This window comes from Cornus florida, unplaced genomic scaffold (assembly GCF_030987335.1).
Source record: "Cornus florida cultivar Cherokee Brave unplaced genomic scaffold, ASM3098733v1 CherokeeBrave_3.0.0_Hap2_Chr09, whole genome shotgun sequence".
Taxonomy (NCBI): domain Eukaryota; kingdom Viridiplantae; phylum Streptophyta; class Magnoliopsida; order Cornales; family Cornaceae; genus Cornus; species Cornus florida.
This window is the reverse complement of record NW_026775579.1, coordinates 24,374,487-24,391,743: the sequence shown is the minus strand read 5'-3', so window position 1 is coordinate 24,391,743 and position 17,257 is coordinate 24,374,487. Positions and strand designations below refer to the sequence as shown.

The 17,257-nt window shown below is 38.8% G+C and overlaps 1 non-coding gene across 1 annotated transcript; it reads right to left on the bottom strand.

Moving 5' to 3' along the window:
- Nucleotides 1-14,663: 14,663 nt before the first annotated feature.
- LOC132275697 (small nucleolar RNA R71) lies at nt 14,664-14,770 on the bottom strand. Its single transcript, XR_009470708.1, has one exon. It is a non-coding gene; the product is annotated as a small nucleolar RNA R71 (small nucleolar RNA).
- Between the last annotated feature and the right edge of the window lie 2,487 nt (nt 14,771-17,257).

The following is a 17,257-nucleotide window of genomic DNA, read 5'->3' as shown; positions in this document are numbered from 1 at the left end:
TAGCCATAGCAAGGTCATCCAGCCTAAATTCATAAACATCGCCATCAATGGTAGTTTTGATGATGCCCAGTTCCGTACATGAATGGAACAAGTTTGTGTAAAACAAATGGACCACGCATGACATGAGCGCGTGGCTTAAAAAGCGAATGGGAGGCCACGTGCCCTCGATTCGCGGACTAACCATGCCGTTTCTTGATTTTGCTCAAAATCATTTGCAATGTTGAATTTTGCTTCGGGGACAATTGGCCATTCGGCCCAATTTGGAGTTAGAGGCACATTAGAAGGGCCCTCAGACAAGCGAGCATGCTTGGACGCAACTTTGGGAAACATTGGAGTGAGTAAATTTGGTTCAGGAATTTCTAAGAACACCTGGCATGCACAAGAATGGGGAAAAAAGGCAAAATGATGTTAAAGATGTGAAAATCCCAAAAATTTAACCTGAAAATCAACAATGCACAATCCAAACAATCATATATCCTACCACATAAGAAATCTCGTCCTTCTTTGATAAAAAATTGAAAGAAAATGAAGGTTAGAAACTTACCTACAATGGATGAATCAAAAACCTTGCTTGATGATGGAGGAGCTTGAGGATGAGAGGAAGAAGAATGAGAAATATGGGAGAGGGAAAGATGAAATGAGATGGGTGGAATGGGTGGGGAGAGGAAGGTTTTAAGGGTTGCAGAGGTAGGGGCGAGGGAGTAAGAGAGAGATGCAAGGTTATATTGCCATGAAATGGGCTTGAAAGCCTATTTAACATTCAGTGGGGGAGAAGCGCGGGCACCCACGGTCGCGCGGCGGGCACCCGCGTGGCGACATAGATGCATTGCGGATTTTGGCGGGTGCCCGCGATGGCTTGGGGGGGGCCCGCGAGACAATGGGGGGGGGGGGCCCACGAGGAACGGCAGGCGCTCGCGGAAGATGATAGCTCACTGCCTAAAACAGCGGGCACCCACGAGGCTACTTCAAAGGCTACCTTGTGCAGCATAATGCAGGCTGCAAGGGCCGGGACGTGATCTCCAGTAACTTCAAACATGAATTTTGAATTGTGGAGGATCTTAGTCACTGTGTATGATCATCGGGACGCGATTTAGTGCTTAATGGCCCAAGAGACAGTCATTAAAACTTTGGATAAGATGGGAGACATGCCTAAATGACCTTGACTATTTCCCGTGGTGGCACATAGACCTGAAAACAATGAAGAAGACCGATTGTGACTACCGGAATGCTAGATAAGACAATTCCGGAAGAGTGCACATTTTGGTTAAACTTTGCCAATTTCTAGAAAATTCTTGGTAATTCACATATGGAAGGGGGAAGCTCGGAAGATGGAAGAATTGCTTCCCATAAGTGCTAAATTTTAAATTGATAGCTAGACGAACCAAGATCGCGCATTAGTCCTCATAAATTAGGTCTGTTAATTGGACTTTCTCTATTTTGCGGATAAGGACTATGCCGTCAACATAAGGCTTATGCCGTTGGCCATTAACCTTAGAAAGAGATCCATCAGTAGGATCTTGGAGTTCGACTGCACCATAAGGAAAGACGGTAGTGATGATATATGGCCCATCCCACTGTGAACGGACTTTACCAGGAAAGAGCTTCAAGCAAGAGTTGAAAAGCCAAACTTTTTGTCCCGGGCCAAAAAAACTTGTGGATAATGTGCTTGTTATGAAAGGCTTTAGTCTTTGCCTTATAGATTTTGGCACTTTCATACGCATCATTTCGAATTTCCTCAAGCTCATTAAGTTACAATTTATGAGTAGAGCCGGCTTGTTGGAGATCAAAGTTGAGCCTTTGTATGGCCCAATAAGCACAATGTTCTAGTTCAACTGGGAGATGACATGCTTTGCTAAAGATAAGCCAATATGGCGACATGCCAATGGGCGTCTTGTAAGCCATCCGATAGGCCCAAAACGCATCGTTTAGTCTTAATGACCAATCTTTGCAGTCCGATCGAACCATTTTTTCCAAGATATGCTAAATCTCCTGATTAGATACTTCCACTTGACCACTTGTTTGAGGGTGATAAGGTGTGGCGACCTTGTGAATGACGGAGTACTTAGAGAAGAAGGATTTAAGATAACGATTTCTGAAATGAGATCCACCGTCACTGATGATTGCTCAGGGCGTACCAAAACGACTAAAAAAGTTGGATTGAATGAACTTGATCACGACTTTATAATCATTGGTTATGGTAGCCTCGGCCTTAATCCATTTGGAAACATAATCCACCGCTACAAGGATATACTCATAGCCATAAGAAGATAGAAATGATCCCATGAAGTCAATCCCCCACACATTGAAAATTTTTATGATTAAGATGGGGGTGAGGGGCATCATGTCTCTTCTAGACATGGAGCCGAGCATTTGGCAACGCTCACAAGATTTACAAAAATTGTAAGCATCTCGAAACAAAGAAGGCCAATAGAATCCGCTTTGAAGGACTTTGTCAGCGGTCTTTTTAGCACAGAAGTGTGCCCCACAAACAAGAGTGTGGCAGAAATTTAGGACACTTGTGGTTTCATTTTTGGGAATGCATCTCCGGATGATTTGATCCGGGTAATATTTGAACAACTCCGGATCTTTCCAAAAGAAATTTTTGACTTGGGAGAAGAACCGGTCTTTCTCTTGTTTGGACCAATTGGACGGAATTTTGCGTACCGTAAGATAGTAGACTTGAATGGGAAATCTGAAATAGTTGATCATCCAGAAATGAGTCTTGGACTGCAGCAAATTCAGAGGATTTCTTAATGAGTAAGCGAGAGAGATGGTCGGTAACAACATTGTCGGTCCCTTTTTTGTCTCGAATTTCAATATCAAATCTTGAAGTAAGAGTATCCATCGAATTAGGTGGGGCTTGGTCTCCTTTTTTCTGAGCAAATGCCTAAGGGCAGCATGATCCGAAAAGACAATGACCTTAGATCTAAGAAGATAAGAGTGGAATTTATTTAAGGCATACACCACAAATAACAATTCTTTTTCAGTGGTGGTATAATTGAGTTGGGCATCGGAGAGAGTTTTGCTAGCATAATAGATGACATGTGGAAGTTTGTCCACACGCTAGCCCAAAACTGCACCTAATGCATAATCGGATGCATCACACATGATCTCAAATGGAAGAGACCAATTAGGCGGTTTCATGATTGGGGCGGATGAGAGAAGAGTGCGAAGTGTCATAAAAGCTTCCATATAAGCTTCATCAAAATCAAATGGAGCATCCTTGGTAAGAAGATTACACAAGGGCCGAGAGATTTTACTAAAATCCTTGATGAAGCGACGATAAAATCCGACATGACCAAGGAAGGAGCGGATTTGACGGACGGAATTTGGAGGAGGAAGATTAGAAATTAACTCCACTTTGGCCTTGTCAACCTCAATTCCTCTTTTTGAAATAATATATCTTAGAACAATGCCCTCTTGGACCATAAAGTGACTCTTCTCCCAGCTTAGAATTAGATTTGTCTCCTTGCATCTTTGAAGTACAAGAGATAGATTGTGGAGACATGAATCAAAGGAGGAGTAAAAGACGAAAAAATCGTCCATGAAAACTTCCAAGAACTTTTCAACCATATCGGAGAATATGGACATCATGCACCTTTGAAATGTGGCCGCTGCATTGCATAGCCTTAAAGGCAAACGTCTATAAGTAAAGGTTCCGAAGGGGCATGTGAAGGTTGTTTTCTCTTGATCTTAGGGGGCGATTGCCACTTGGTTATAGCCGGAATAACCGTCAAGAAAATAATAATAGCTTTGGCCGACTATCCTTTATAGGATTTGATCAATGAATGGAAGTAGAAAATGATCATTCCTAGTAGTAGAATTAAGTTTCCAGTAGTCAATGCACACATGCCACCCGGTGTGGGTTCGTTGTGGCATGAGCTCACCCGTTGAATTTTCAACAACGGTGAGGCTGGATTTCTTGGGGACCACTTGAGTGGGGCTTACCCACTTGATATCAGAGATGGGGTAGATGATTCCCGCATCTAGCAATTTGATCACTTCTTTTATGACCACTTCCTTCATGTTTGGATTCAACCGGCGCTACACCTCTCTAGAAGTTTTAGCGTTGTCCTCCAAATGAATATGGTGCATACAAATAAAAGGATCGATTCCTTTCAAATCAGCCACTGCCCAGCCAATAGCTTCTTTGTACTCTTGAAGCACCGCTAAAAGGCTATTTTCTTGGTCCCTTAAAAGGTCCGATGCAATGATGACCGGAAGAGTTTGATTGACACCAAGAAACATATACTTGAGGTGGGCTGGGAGAGGCTTTAACTCAAGTTGTGGTGGAGACCTCAAGGAAGGGACCGGAGGAGTAGTAGAGAGTTGAGGAAGTGGTTCTTTTAGCATCTTCCAAAGAGGAAAATCTATGATAGCACCTATGTCAAGCAATGAATTCACTTCGTGGATGGCTTGGTCAATATCAAAGTTCGAGAGGTCAAAATAAGACATGCAAGTTTCCAAAGGACCTTTGCTTAGAATGAAGGGGAGAGATTCTTCAACCACTTCATCGACGGCATCTATAAGAAAACAATCATCCTTTTCGGAAGGATATTGAGTGGCATAGAAAATGTGGAGTTTAACTTGCATATTTTCAAAGGCGATGTCCATGACCCCGATTCGGCAATTAATTGAAGTGTTAGCCATAGCTAAGAATGGCCTACCGAGGATCACGGGAATATGTTTCTTTGGGTCATGGACCGGTTCCATGTCAAGAACCACGAAGTCTACCAGGAAGTAGAATTTGTCTACTTTGACTATAACATCTTCAAAAATGCCCCGTGGGTGCTTGACCGATCTGTCGGCAAGCTGCAAGACCATGGAGGTTGGCTTTAGATCTCCCAACCCTAGCTGTAAGTAAACTGAATATGGAATCAAATTTACACTAGCTCCTAAGTCAAGAAGGGCCCCCTCTATCTTGTTGTCGCCAATGACACACGAGATTGTTGGGGCGCCTGAATCCTTATACTTTGGAGGAGTACTATGTTGATTGATTGCACTCACATTTTCAGTCAATCTTACTTTCTTTGGCAAATGATTTTTAGAGGCGCGCTTTTGAGTGCATAAATCCTTGAGGAATTTAGCATAGAGGGGAATTTGCTTTATAGCATCCAAGAGAGGCAAGTTGATTTTTACTTCCTTGAAGACTTCCCACATATCTTGAATTTTACAATTTTTGTTCCTAAAATGTGTCGACTCTTGGAGACGTTGAGGAAACGGAGCCTTAGGTTCATAAGAAGTTTCCACAGTTGGGGCAACAAGCTTTGTATTTTCAGCATTAGTCTTTGGAAATTCAGGAGTGAGATTTGGATTAGAAGAGCTGAGGATTGGATTTTTGGGAGGAAGAGCTTTTTCATTGTTTCTTCCATCAACCTTGTTATCCACAACCCGACCACTCCTAAGGGTGGTGATTGCTTGGACTTCTTCATGAGTTGGCCCACTCGGAGGAGGGGTTTCGTCAATCACATGAATCCCTTTAGGATTCTCAAATGGTTGAGCGGGAAGCTTCCCCTTATCTCTTTGAAGAAGTTGGTTCATTGAAGTGGCTATTTGCCCCACTTGATTCTCAAGTTTAGCAATAGACTGAGTATGGGAATGAACCATTTGGAGAGTGGGCTGCAATGATGTCAAGAGTTGCTTATTGGGTTCCATTATTTGCTTGTTTAGAGATTCCATCATTTGCTTGTTTGTAGCCAAAATCTCATCAATTGGAAACGCAGGAGCTTGATTAAAGACATTTGGATTATACGGAGGACGGTAGCTTGATGAGGCTTGAAATGGCCTATTTTGAAATTGAGAAGGGGGCTGATTTTGATGCCTTTGATTCTGAATGTTTGAATTTTATGGGGCGGATTGCCTCCACAAAAAATTAGGATGATCTCTCCAGCCCGGATTATAGGTATTAGAATAAGGATTGTTTCTAGGCCTAGAAAACATTGCATTTGCTTGCTCATGATTGGGATTAGGAAATTGCTCTAGTGTGGGGCAATCTTCCGAGAGATGGAAAGGACTCGTGCATGATGCACATACCGCAGTTGCCAAATTTTAAGACAATGAAGGAGAGAGGTGTGGTGCCATCAATTGATAGAATTTGTAAGCTATGGCATCCATTTGAGAGGATTCTTCTCACATTGTTTTTGGTTGACAAGAGTTGGTGTTCTTTATATTGGTTAAGGTCAGAGCACTACGAGAATTTTGTTACAGTGAGTTTTCACTCAAGTTCTCAAGTAAGGTGCATACCTCATCCGCACTTTTGGACATGAACATTCCTCCACATGATGAGTCAACCATGAATCTATGGGTATCAGTTAAACCAGCATAAAAGGCTTACACCACCATTTTGGAATTAGGTGGTGCGGGCATTTCCTATGGAGGTCTTGAAGTCTTTCCCAAGTCTCATGGAGTTGTTCCCCTTCGCTTTGTGGAAAGCTAAGAATAGAATGTCTCATTAGGTTGGTTTTGATCACTGGATAGTACTTTTTTAAGAATTCTTGTTGCAATTGAGCCCATGTAGTGATGGAGTTTGTAGCAAGGGAGTTCAACCAATATTTTGCCCTTTTTTTTTAAGGAGAATGGGAAGAGATGTAAATGGAGAGCATTATCAGAGAAGCCCCTCAACTTGATGGTAGAACATATTTCAAGGAATTCATCAAGGTGCTTATAGGGGTCCTCATTTTCAAAGCCATGAAAAGATGGAAGCATTTGGATGGTACTAGATTTGATCTCATATTGGGCTGCCTTGATGTTTGGCATCACTATGCAAGAGGGAGAGGCATAAGTTGTAGGGATGAAATGGTCCCTAAGAGTCATAGGAGCATTTGAAAACTCCAGCCCTATCATTATGGATCCCCTCATTCCTGACATTCCCTCATTGTTGGCCATTGTATTAATTTCAAGATCAAGTTCTCTTAAATTTTTTGATTCCCTAAGGTTTATTTTAAGAGTCTTTTCAAGTGAATTTATATCAATTGGCACTTTAAGAGTAGGCAAGGATAATGACCTACGACCCAACATCAACTACCCAATTTACAACAAATATAATATCCCTTCACCATCACATCCACATACGATGTTCTCGTTCTCCTCAATTATCAATCTAGATAGAAAAGTAAATGGCCACAACAAGGACCGATGCTTTGCAATATAGACAAACATTAAAATAGCCTCGACAAGGGCTCCATAACCTAAGTATCTTTAATTTATACACATGCAAGTTATTCACAAACTTGAGACCAAGACTTCGAAAACTTACCGAGAGTCTTTTAGAATTACAAATTTGCGAGCTTTCCCATGGCAGGCCTTGAGTACCTAGAATCTCACAAGAAAACTTGAAACACAAAATAATTGAAACTAACAAGAAACTATCCATAAGAACACAATATTCACAATGAAACCAAAGTTAGTCGTAGAACCTCGGTTGTAAAACCATTTGCAGTCCCCAGCAATGGCGCCAAAAATTGATCGGGTGTCAATTGTACATCAACCTTTGCAATAGCACAAATCATTGTAAAATATGGCTATTGATCGGGTAAGTTAAACCACTGGGACTGCTAGTTTATGATGACCAAGGTGTCTAAAATCACTTTTAGAATGATGAATGTGTATAGAGTTTTGTTTGGGTTCTCACTAAAATTAGGAATCGAAAAATGCATAAAATGGTAAATTGCGAAGAATTAAAGAGATAAAGATAATATAGAGGGGACTAGCGAAGTGAATCCACTACATATCAATAAGCATGCTAAGACATGATTTACTTGGGGAAATAACATATATACATGACCATGGAATGCAACAACATAAAATTACTACATTACCTTCAAGAAATTTATGAAATCAATTGGCAAGAATAACCTATCAAAGCATTACATGTTTTAGTTACCTAAACTAAGATGCAACATTAGACATGATCACTAAGCCAAAGATTATCAAGCCATTAATCTCATAATAGAAACACATGAAATAGAAATCAAGAATAATCTATCAAAGGAAGGCCCTAAGCAATAGATTATCAAATTTCCTAAATATCATGCCAATAAAAACACTTCCATAAACTCATCTCCGTTGTCACTATGAAAATGTAGCAATATAATCATAAAAGAAAAATAATCTAAGACAAGACATTTAACTTAAAATGATCATTAATAGACATTGAAGTTCTTTACATCAAATAAAGTGCTCTACTTCTTGGAAAGGTCACATATATACATTAAACCCCCAAATATAAATCAAAACAAAGCAATGCCTACAAAATGGAGCTTCATCACCTCCCTAGATAGGGAGTTAGTTAACCATGAAGGCAAAGAATGAAGAAGAAGATGAAGATTCCCTCTCCATTTTCGCACCTTAAGCTCAAGAACACCCAAAACCCTCCAAACTCACTATTTCTCCCTCTAGAACTTAGCCAAATGTGAGATATGGAAAAATACAAGCTTTCTCCTCTCTTATCTAGGCAAAAACCTACTTCTATCCATTCCATCACGAGCTTCAACCACCCTAGAGGTCATTTGGACCACACAAAATGCAGAAGGAACAAGGTTTAGTACAAAAGCAAGAGTAGGTAATCTGCTTCCTACAGATCGGCGGGTGCCCGCGCGGTGCTGGCGGGCGCCTGAGGGTGCTTGCATCCTAAAGTGGCCTCTGGAAAAAACGGTGGGCGCCTGGAGAGCTAGCGGCGAGGGCCCGCAAGGAAGTAGTGGGGCCCTGCGGCTGAATGCAACATACTGGAGCAATTGGCGGGCGCCCGCGGATGCTTGCCTTCTAAGCATTAATCCCTCTCTTTTAGCCATTTTGATTGGTCTAATGACGCGGTCATCATTTTAAATGCAATGCTACAACATTCATACACATGATGGCTCAAGGAACTTAGCTCAAATAACAGTCCCCAGCAACGGCTTGTTTTGATTCTTCAAAAGATTGTGAAAACCATTCATTTATCTACATTCGGGGGAACCAACCTGAAAGTAAACGAAAACAAACAAATAAAGCTAAACTATACATTATTATCAACTAATGGACTTAACTAATGCAAATAAGGGCGCTTGAATATGCAATATTCGGCGCTTATCAGCATAGACACATAACTTCTTGAAAATATTCTTGACTTTTGGGGTTTTAGTGTAATTATGTAAAGTAATTATTTTTCATCTTAGGGACCATTTTGTAATTTAATTTGGAAGATATTTTGGAAAAGGACCTTTTTGCAATTTTCAAAAAGTGTGACAAGTGTCACACTCCTATGGTGCCACTTGTTGGCATTAGGGTGGAAAGACTTGGAAGCATAATGTTGTAACACATGGAGGGTGGAGATTCACCCAATTGTTGGGTTGGATGGTTGACAAGTGTAGGCTTAGGATTTAGCCTAGGAAAGAGCCATGGATTAGTGACAAGTGTAGGCACCTAATTTAGTCTTGCATTATGTGTGTGAGAGAGAGGTAGTGCAAGAGCACATAGTGAGTGGAGAATCCTACCACATTTAGTTTAGGGTTTGTGTTTTTATTTCATTTTATCTCTTTCCTCTCAAACCCTAACCTAGCCACCATTGAAGCAAAGTTTAGTTTAGACATTTAAGTTTCATTTTGGCCTCCTTCCACTCACCTTAGACCTATAATCTTGGAATACTTTTGCTTCCTTTCACTCTCCTCTATAAAACCCTAGTTTAGTTTACCATTTTAAGCTTGGCTTCTTGGTTTATAGAGATTCCATTCTCTATTGAGGTAGGGGGTGATTTGTACTTATGATATTGTTGTTATATTTGTTTTATAACTTGGTTCATATGGAATACATGTCTTTTATCCAAATTTTTAAGTTAATAGTTAAGGGTACCTTGCATGAAATTAAGCTAAGACATGATTTTTGGGAAGGCCATGACTTGATTTATAAATTATGTTAATTTGAAGTCATTTAGGGTTGTTTTGAAATCTAGAGAAATTAATCAATTAATTTAATTAATTTTCATTAATATGTTCCCATGATTTAAATTAAGTTTTGAAGGGATATATGTAATGATCATGATAGGTTCCCTAACATATATTAAATTGAGCATGTTTGGATGAGAAATAAAATCTAGAGAAATTAGTTGTTTTATTAAATTAATTTCTATCCTTGTTGTATTGATGAATTGAGTACGAATTTCATGTTGATTACATGATTAAGTCTTGATTTTAAACTTGTATAATACTTGTGAGGGTATGTTCCTATCATTGAATAAAAATGATATAAGTTATGACAAGTTGCATAATAATTATTCAACAATTTGCATGCCATTGTAGTTGTGAACTAGAGCATGTATTGTGTTTCCAAAAATTGGTTTGTGCATGGTAAATGGCTTTACATTGTATATATATGTTATGTTAATACATATATGTTGTTGCACAAATTGTTGATTTTAGAAACTTGGTATGTCGTTGTTATGACTAAGGCTAGGGCACGGTTCTAGTACGGGAAATTATCCCTCTATAAGTCTAGTGCGCACATAGGGAGGTTATCCATGGGCTAGTAACCCTAAAGTAACTATGGTGTTGGTCTGATTCGGCATGATGTCCAAGTATCCACTTTGGTTTGATTTCGCATTTAAATTCCAAGTTGATAACTTTATGAGTTTATATCTTATTACATTATGTTGGAAGTTCCAATGTCGGTTGAACATTATGAATTGATTTATATCAAATTGCAAAGTTGTATAAAGTAGGTTCATGCATGCTCATTCCCTATGAGTAAACTTGTTTACTCACCCCAAAGTTACCTGGTGTTTTTTAGGAAAAGAAGCACTATTATGGGATGTACAATACTCTTAGGATTGCTTGACTACTTGGAATATTTTTGTTATGTTAGAATATACACTTGTTAGCATATCATGCTCCGTTTTGGTTTATTTTGAAGAAACATGTATTTAATGTTCAAACTGTGTAATGTGCACTTAAGTGCACCTTTTGACACTGTATGGATGTCTATATAATGAGGCTAAGGGCCAAAGACACTTATATGACATGTATGCTAGTTTAACTTCATAGTTTGTTTATGGAATATATGGGATTTCAAGGGTTGAAGGGTCATATTTTGCGTATGACATGCTATGAGGCCGTATGCCATTATAACGCGTCTACTTATTCATTTTACGTATGCGTGTATGTTTACATTTCACAAAACTCTTAAGTTACAACTTTTGAACTATTTTTGGATGATTTATGAAAATTTAAGCAAAATTCATGCATTGGGGTATCATTTAAAGCTTCATTTTGATTTAGCATGTTTTAGATGCTTGTATGAGGCTAGGGAATGTTTTGAAACTTGTCCAGATCAAATGGGAAGCATGCATAGCTTTAGGATTGAGCCAAGCACCTTCCCCATGGATTGCAGTAGCTTTTTCTGTTGCTACCAGGTCCATCGGTCGGCTGATACCATTCATCAGCTGACTGATGACTGTTCAAGACCAATTCCAATAGGTTTGCAAGTGAAAAATGGCATTTCGGCCAGATGGTATTGTTCATCAGCCGGCTGATGATTAAGTTTCTGCCAGTTGGTACTGTTCATCAGCCTGCTGATCCTCCCTGAAGCTTGGGTTCCTTTCAGTTTCTTGGATAGATTTCTTGGGTCAAATTCAGAGGGTCATATCTCCTTCATTTCTAATCCAAATCAGGTCATTCTTGAGCCTAAATTTAATACCTTGAAGTGAGCTTTCTAATGGTACCAACCACACACAAAAAATCCAACCGTAGTGAGAGTTATACCACTTTTGTGAGATTGGGTCGCAGTATCTCTAAATCAGAGAATGTCGTTTTGTTCTTATTTTCATATCTTTTCCGTTCGGACTCCGAATCAGGTGATTCTAGAGTCTAACTTCATTAGTTTTTTGTTGTCTTTCCAATGGTATGCTTGGTAGCACTTATTTCTCTATGAAATGACCATTTTACCCTTCGTCCATCTCCTGTAAGGTTTCAAAACCCTTGTTTTCTTCTTGCATCCATTGAGTCTCAGGACTACTCCGGAAGCCACCTTTGTGTGTTAGGAATGACGTACATCTCTAAAGGCCTTAGTTGTGTCTTTTGCTTCCACATTTTGGATCTATTAACAGATCATCTTCGGGTAATCACAGGACGCACGGGGTTCGGAAATCCAGGGCCATCACAGGAGTTAAGCAAAAAATCCAAAAAAAGTTTAAAAATTTGCATTAGAGTATCCAAGATCTATCGCAGGCCACATCATCATTCACAGCCACGTCAGCATTAGATAGGGCTGCAACATCATCGTTCATTCAAAGTCACGATCGATTGCAGCCAATTGTGATCGTTCAAAGTGCCACGTCAGCGCCAGCTCAGTGGATAGGATTGCAAGTTGTTAAGATCAGACCACCACATCAGATACGATTAGTCGTAAAAGTTGGCGATTGATCACAGAAATCCACAATTGATCATGAGTAAACTGGCATTGAGCTATTTTATTCCTAGTTTCGCCTGAACTTCACCTACCAAGTGGCTGCGAGATTGAACCAATTAGGAGGCCAATTTCTAACTTGTTTAGCACTCTAGAAGCTTGTATATAAGGTAAAATAAACCATTTATTTGGGTTCAAAAAATTGTTAGCTAATTTTACATAGAGATCATCTTTAGACATAAAATTCTCTCTATAAAATTATGGTTCATGGGAAGAAAAGAGGCAAAAACATCAACATCTTGAGAATTTCTACCAAGAAGACCAAGAGGAAGAAGATGGAGCCATGTTTGGGGATTGCCCTTGAGGGTTCCAAGATCACATCCACCTCCTCCATGAGTGGCTAAACACCATCTTAGGGCTTGGAAGAGCCCTAGGCTTGTTCTTTAAACCCTAGTTTTTTTGTTTTTTTTTAGAGGAATTTATTATTGTAATGAATGTTATAACCTTGTGAATATATAGATCTTGGTTTTTCCAATGATTTTATCTATGGTTGAATTCTTTTAAATAATTCTCTAGATTAGTTGCATGTTTATGTGTGATTAATTGATAATTTAATGAGGGCTATGCATGAATTTCACTAGGTGCATTTGTTGATAAATTTAATGGCATGGATTATGCTTATGCTTAATGGATTACACTATATCCTTAGTTTAATTGCTTTAAATTTATTGTTTTAGATTAATTATAGTTTAATTGCATTTCAGTTGTAGTTAGGTAGGCAATTCATGGTTGAATTTGATAATCTATGGCTTATTGTTGCAAATTATATTATTCTCTAGATTGATGTGTGCTACAATTGCTGGTTAAGTTGATGGTGTATGCTTAAATTTAATGAATTACACAACACATTTTAATCACTCTTATTGTTAAGTGGACAATTCATGCTTCTTTTTGATATCCATACTCTTTATTGCAATTGATAGCATACACTTGGTCTACAACATGATTTTTCCCCTAATTAGACAAAGACTTGTGGTTTAGTGACGAGCTTATCGGTGATTCCTATGCCCTAAGACTCTTTTCCTCTCTCTTTCACACTAACCATTTTGGTTTAATTATGTTGTATGTTTTTAAGTTCAAATTGTAGTTTAAAACAACCCAAACCAACTTTCCTTACAATCTCATTAGCACTAGAGTTTGATTTAATTCCAATACGTGTTCAATCTCTTAGGATGATCCCTTCTCACTTCATACTACATAATATAAATGTCTAGTGGTTTTATAAATTTTAATCAGTGATGCCCACTTAACATTCTTTAAAACAAAGTGTTTTACACATTGTTATACATACACGAGATAGACCATCACGTTTTTGGCGCCGTTGCCAGGGATTAATGGTTTAATTGGAATTTAATTAAGCATTAGTGCTTCTTTAATTGTTTGTCTGAAATTTCATTTTTTTTATTTTATTTTCTCACTTATTACTCTTGTTCAATTAGGTACTTGAAGGCAAGGAAAGTAAGCATTGGATCTTGACATCGTTGCTTGGGACCTTTGTGAACAATTCTTGAAAATCTTGTGGCTTAAATTGTTCATTACTATATGCTTGAGGAATAGCCCTTGTCAAGGCTAATTACATTGTTTAATTTCTTGTCCAAACATGAGCCCTTATCGAGGTTATTTATTTAATTGTTGAAAGCATGGGTCCTTGTCGCGGCCATTAATTTCTTGTATTGATATAACATGGGACTATGGGAACATCGTATGTGGAGGTTGTGAATTATTGTTGATTGAAGTTGTTGGTGTGTTGACTTGTTCTTTGGGAATTCCTTCCACTCTTCATCATTATCACTCCAATGGAAGACCAAAATGTGAATCTTGGTTATCTAGACCCTAATATGATCCAACATCCTCCTCTAGGTCTGAATCCTCTAATGGTCATCAGTAATCATTACACTCCTAATGTGTATAATGCGCTGACATGTATCCAATTGCCAAATTTCAGGGCCAATCATTATGAGGTTAAACCTTCTACCATTCAAATGTGTCCTATTTTTCTTGGGTTAAACAATGAAGAACCCTAAAAACATTTGGATGAGCTTCTAGAGATGTGTTCCACCGTGAAAATCACGGATGTCCTTGAAGAAGTTTTAAAATTGAAATTCTTTCCTTTCACTTTCCGGAACAAAGCTAAATATTGGTTTAACAACTTCGGGGCGAAAACTCTAACATCATCGAATCAATTACAGCAAGAATTTCTAAAAAAGTATTACCCCGCAAGTCAAACTAATTCAATTAGAACTTTAATTTGTGATTTTGCCCAAGGAGATGGAGAGCCCTTACATGAAGCATGGGAGCGTTTGAACAACTTGCTAAGGAAGTGCCAACATTATGGCCTTCCGATTTAATACTTCTACGAGAGCTTATCCGATACCCACAAGGGTATGGTGGATGCTTTATATGGAGGTTCATATTTGGAAAGTGGTCACGGCCGTCACTATGTGCCAAAATTGATGTGAAAGTGAATGTGGTTCAAGAAAGCCTTTTTGGCCAAGTTTAAATTTATAGAAACCACTACCACTACTATTACTGACATAGCAAGAGTGAGTAGGGAACATCCTAAGGGATTTACAAGATTTAAGGAATCAAAATTTGATTAGTAGGTTGAATGATCAAAGAGAGTGGTTTGTTGGTTGAATTATGCTATGATTATGTGACGACCCTGGATTTTTCAACCCAGTGTGTCCTGTGATGACCCAAAATGGATCCAAAATGTGGAAGCAAAAGATAGAACAATGGTCTTTAGAGATACAACACTCCTTTAAGACACCAATGTGACCCTCGACGAGGTCACGAAACCCAAAGGAAGAAAATGCGGAAGCAACGTTTTAAAAACGGAAAAGAATGAACCTAGGGGCAAAATGGTCATTTCACACTGAAATGGGTGCCACTGTGCACACCATTGGAAATACAATGAAAAATTAATAAAGATAGACTCAAGAATCACTTGATTCGTGGTCTGGACGGCAAAGATATCAAGTTCTGAAGTCGAAGGAAGGGATACCCTATCCCGGTTCGAACCAAAAACAGACACTACCTTACTAAAACTTGAATAAATTGAGCCACAAGAAGAATCTGAAGCTCTAATTAGTACCATTAGAAAGATTATTTCGACGTGATCAATTTAGACTCAAGAATGGACCAATTCGGAGTTAAAACGAAGAAGTTATGATAATTTAAAGTTGGAGGTGTAATGCTGAACCAAGACACACACCCCCGTGAACAGTACTTCGAGCGCTTGAAATTTGCCCTAAGAAATCAGCCCAAAGTTCGAGCGCTCAAAATTTGCCCTAAGAAATCTGCCCAAAGTTCGAGCGCTCGAACTCCCTATTTAGAGCGCTCGAACTCCTATAGGCTACGCCTGAAATGCTGACTTGAAATGCAATTTTGAGGACTTTCTGGGCTTTTTTGAGAAAAACACAAAGAAGAAACTACACTCAAAATCATGTTTTCTAGCCAACCATACCAAAAGAAAACTTTGTTTTTAATGTGAAAACCCCAAAATGCCCTTATGCTCAGTTTAGGCTCAAAACGGCAAAAAATGTAAGTTTGCACCAAACATACTTTTGACTCCAAATACACTTCTAGGCTGAAACAAATATGCACACAAATGTAATAAGAGATTTTGAGTGCACGGGAATGGTCCGCAGCTCCCGAAAACGACCGATGCAAACCTAGTGAGACAACAACTTGACATTTTTCAATATTTTCATAATATACCATAAAGTCAAAACTACATAGAATACAAATACATGTCATTGGCCTCCGGCCTCATCTTATACATGTCAAATACATTGTAAGGAGTGCACTCATGTACTCATTCCATGTTTAAATTCAAATATACATATTTTGACATATAAGGCTACAAGTAGCTTTTCAAGCCAACCTTTACAAGAAATGGAAATCTTCAAGTCCACCAATCATCCAAGCATGACGAGAATCGCAACCTTGATTCTTGTACCTGAAATATGCCCCAGTATCGTAGGGGTGAGTAACATAAAGCTACTCGTAGGAAATGAGCATGCATCAATCACCTCATTCATGCAATTTTTGTGGTTCATTCCACCTAACGTCTATGTCAAAGGTGAGACCCAAGGAGCATCCTAGCTACCTAGGATCATTTCTAGCATCAATCACCTCATTCATGCAATTTTAGCAACATAGGGTCATGCTTACACAAAGCAACAACATAGGAGCATGCTTACACAAAGCAACAACATATAGATTCTCAAGGTAATCAACTTGAAGTCTAAAATGCAACATCAACTAAATATAACAATTTAGCATAATTAGAATATCTAATACCACACATCAAGACATAGGTTCTCTAGGTTATCAACTAGAAATCTAAAAGTGTGAAATCAACTAAATATATCAATTTAGTATGGATGTACTTAACAACATCAAAATGATTCATTAAAATCATATTCATAGATGTACTTAACAACATCAAAATTGCCAATAACTAAAACCACAAGTTACAATATAAACATGATTGTTAACTTGGAATTCAATGCGAAAACAAATAATGGAAGACTTGGACATCTACGCTCGGAATTCTGCCGAGACCTCAATGGTTATTCCGGGCACTAACCCGCAGGAAAGACCACCCTAAGTGCGCACTATCTCAGACTTAGAGGACTCACGTCCCAGTACTAGAGCCCAACCCTAGCCATCTCAACTCAACAATGTTCCAAGATTCCAAAATTAAACCAAATAAGTTCACAACTTATACATAACTTATATAATGCATGAAAACACCTTCCATGCACAAGTAGGTTGAAACCACACAATCCATGCCTTAGAGTTTCAATTCTAAAATGAC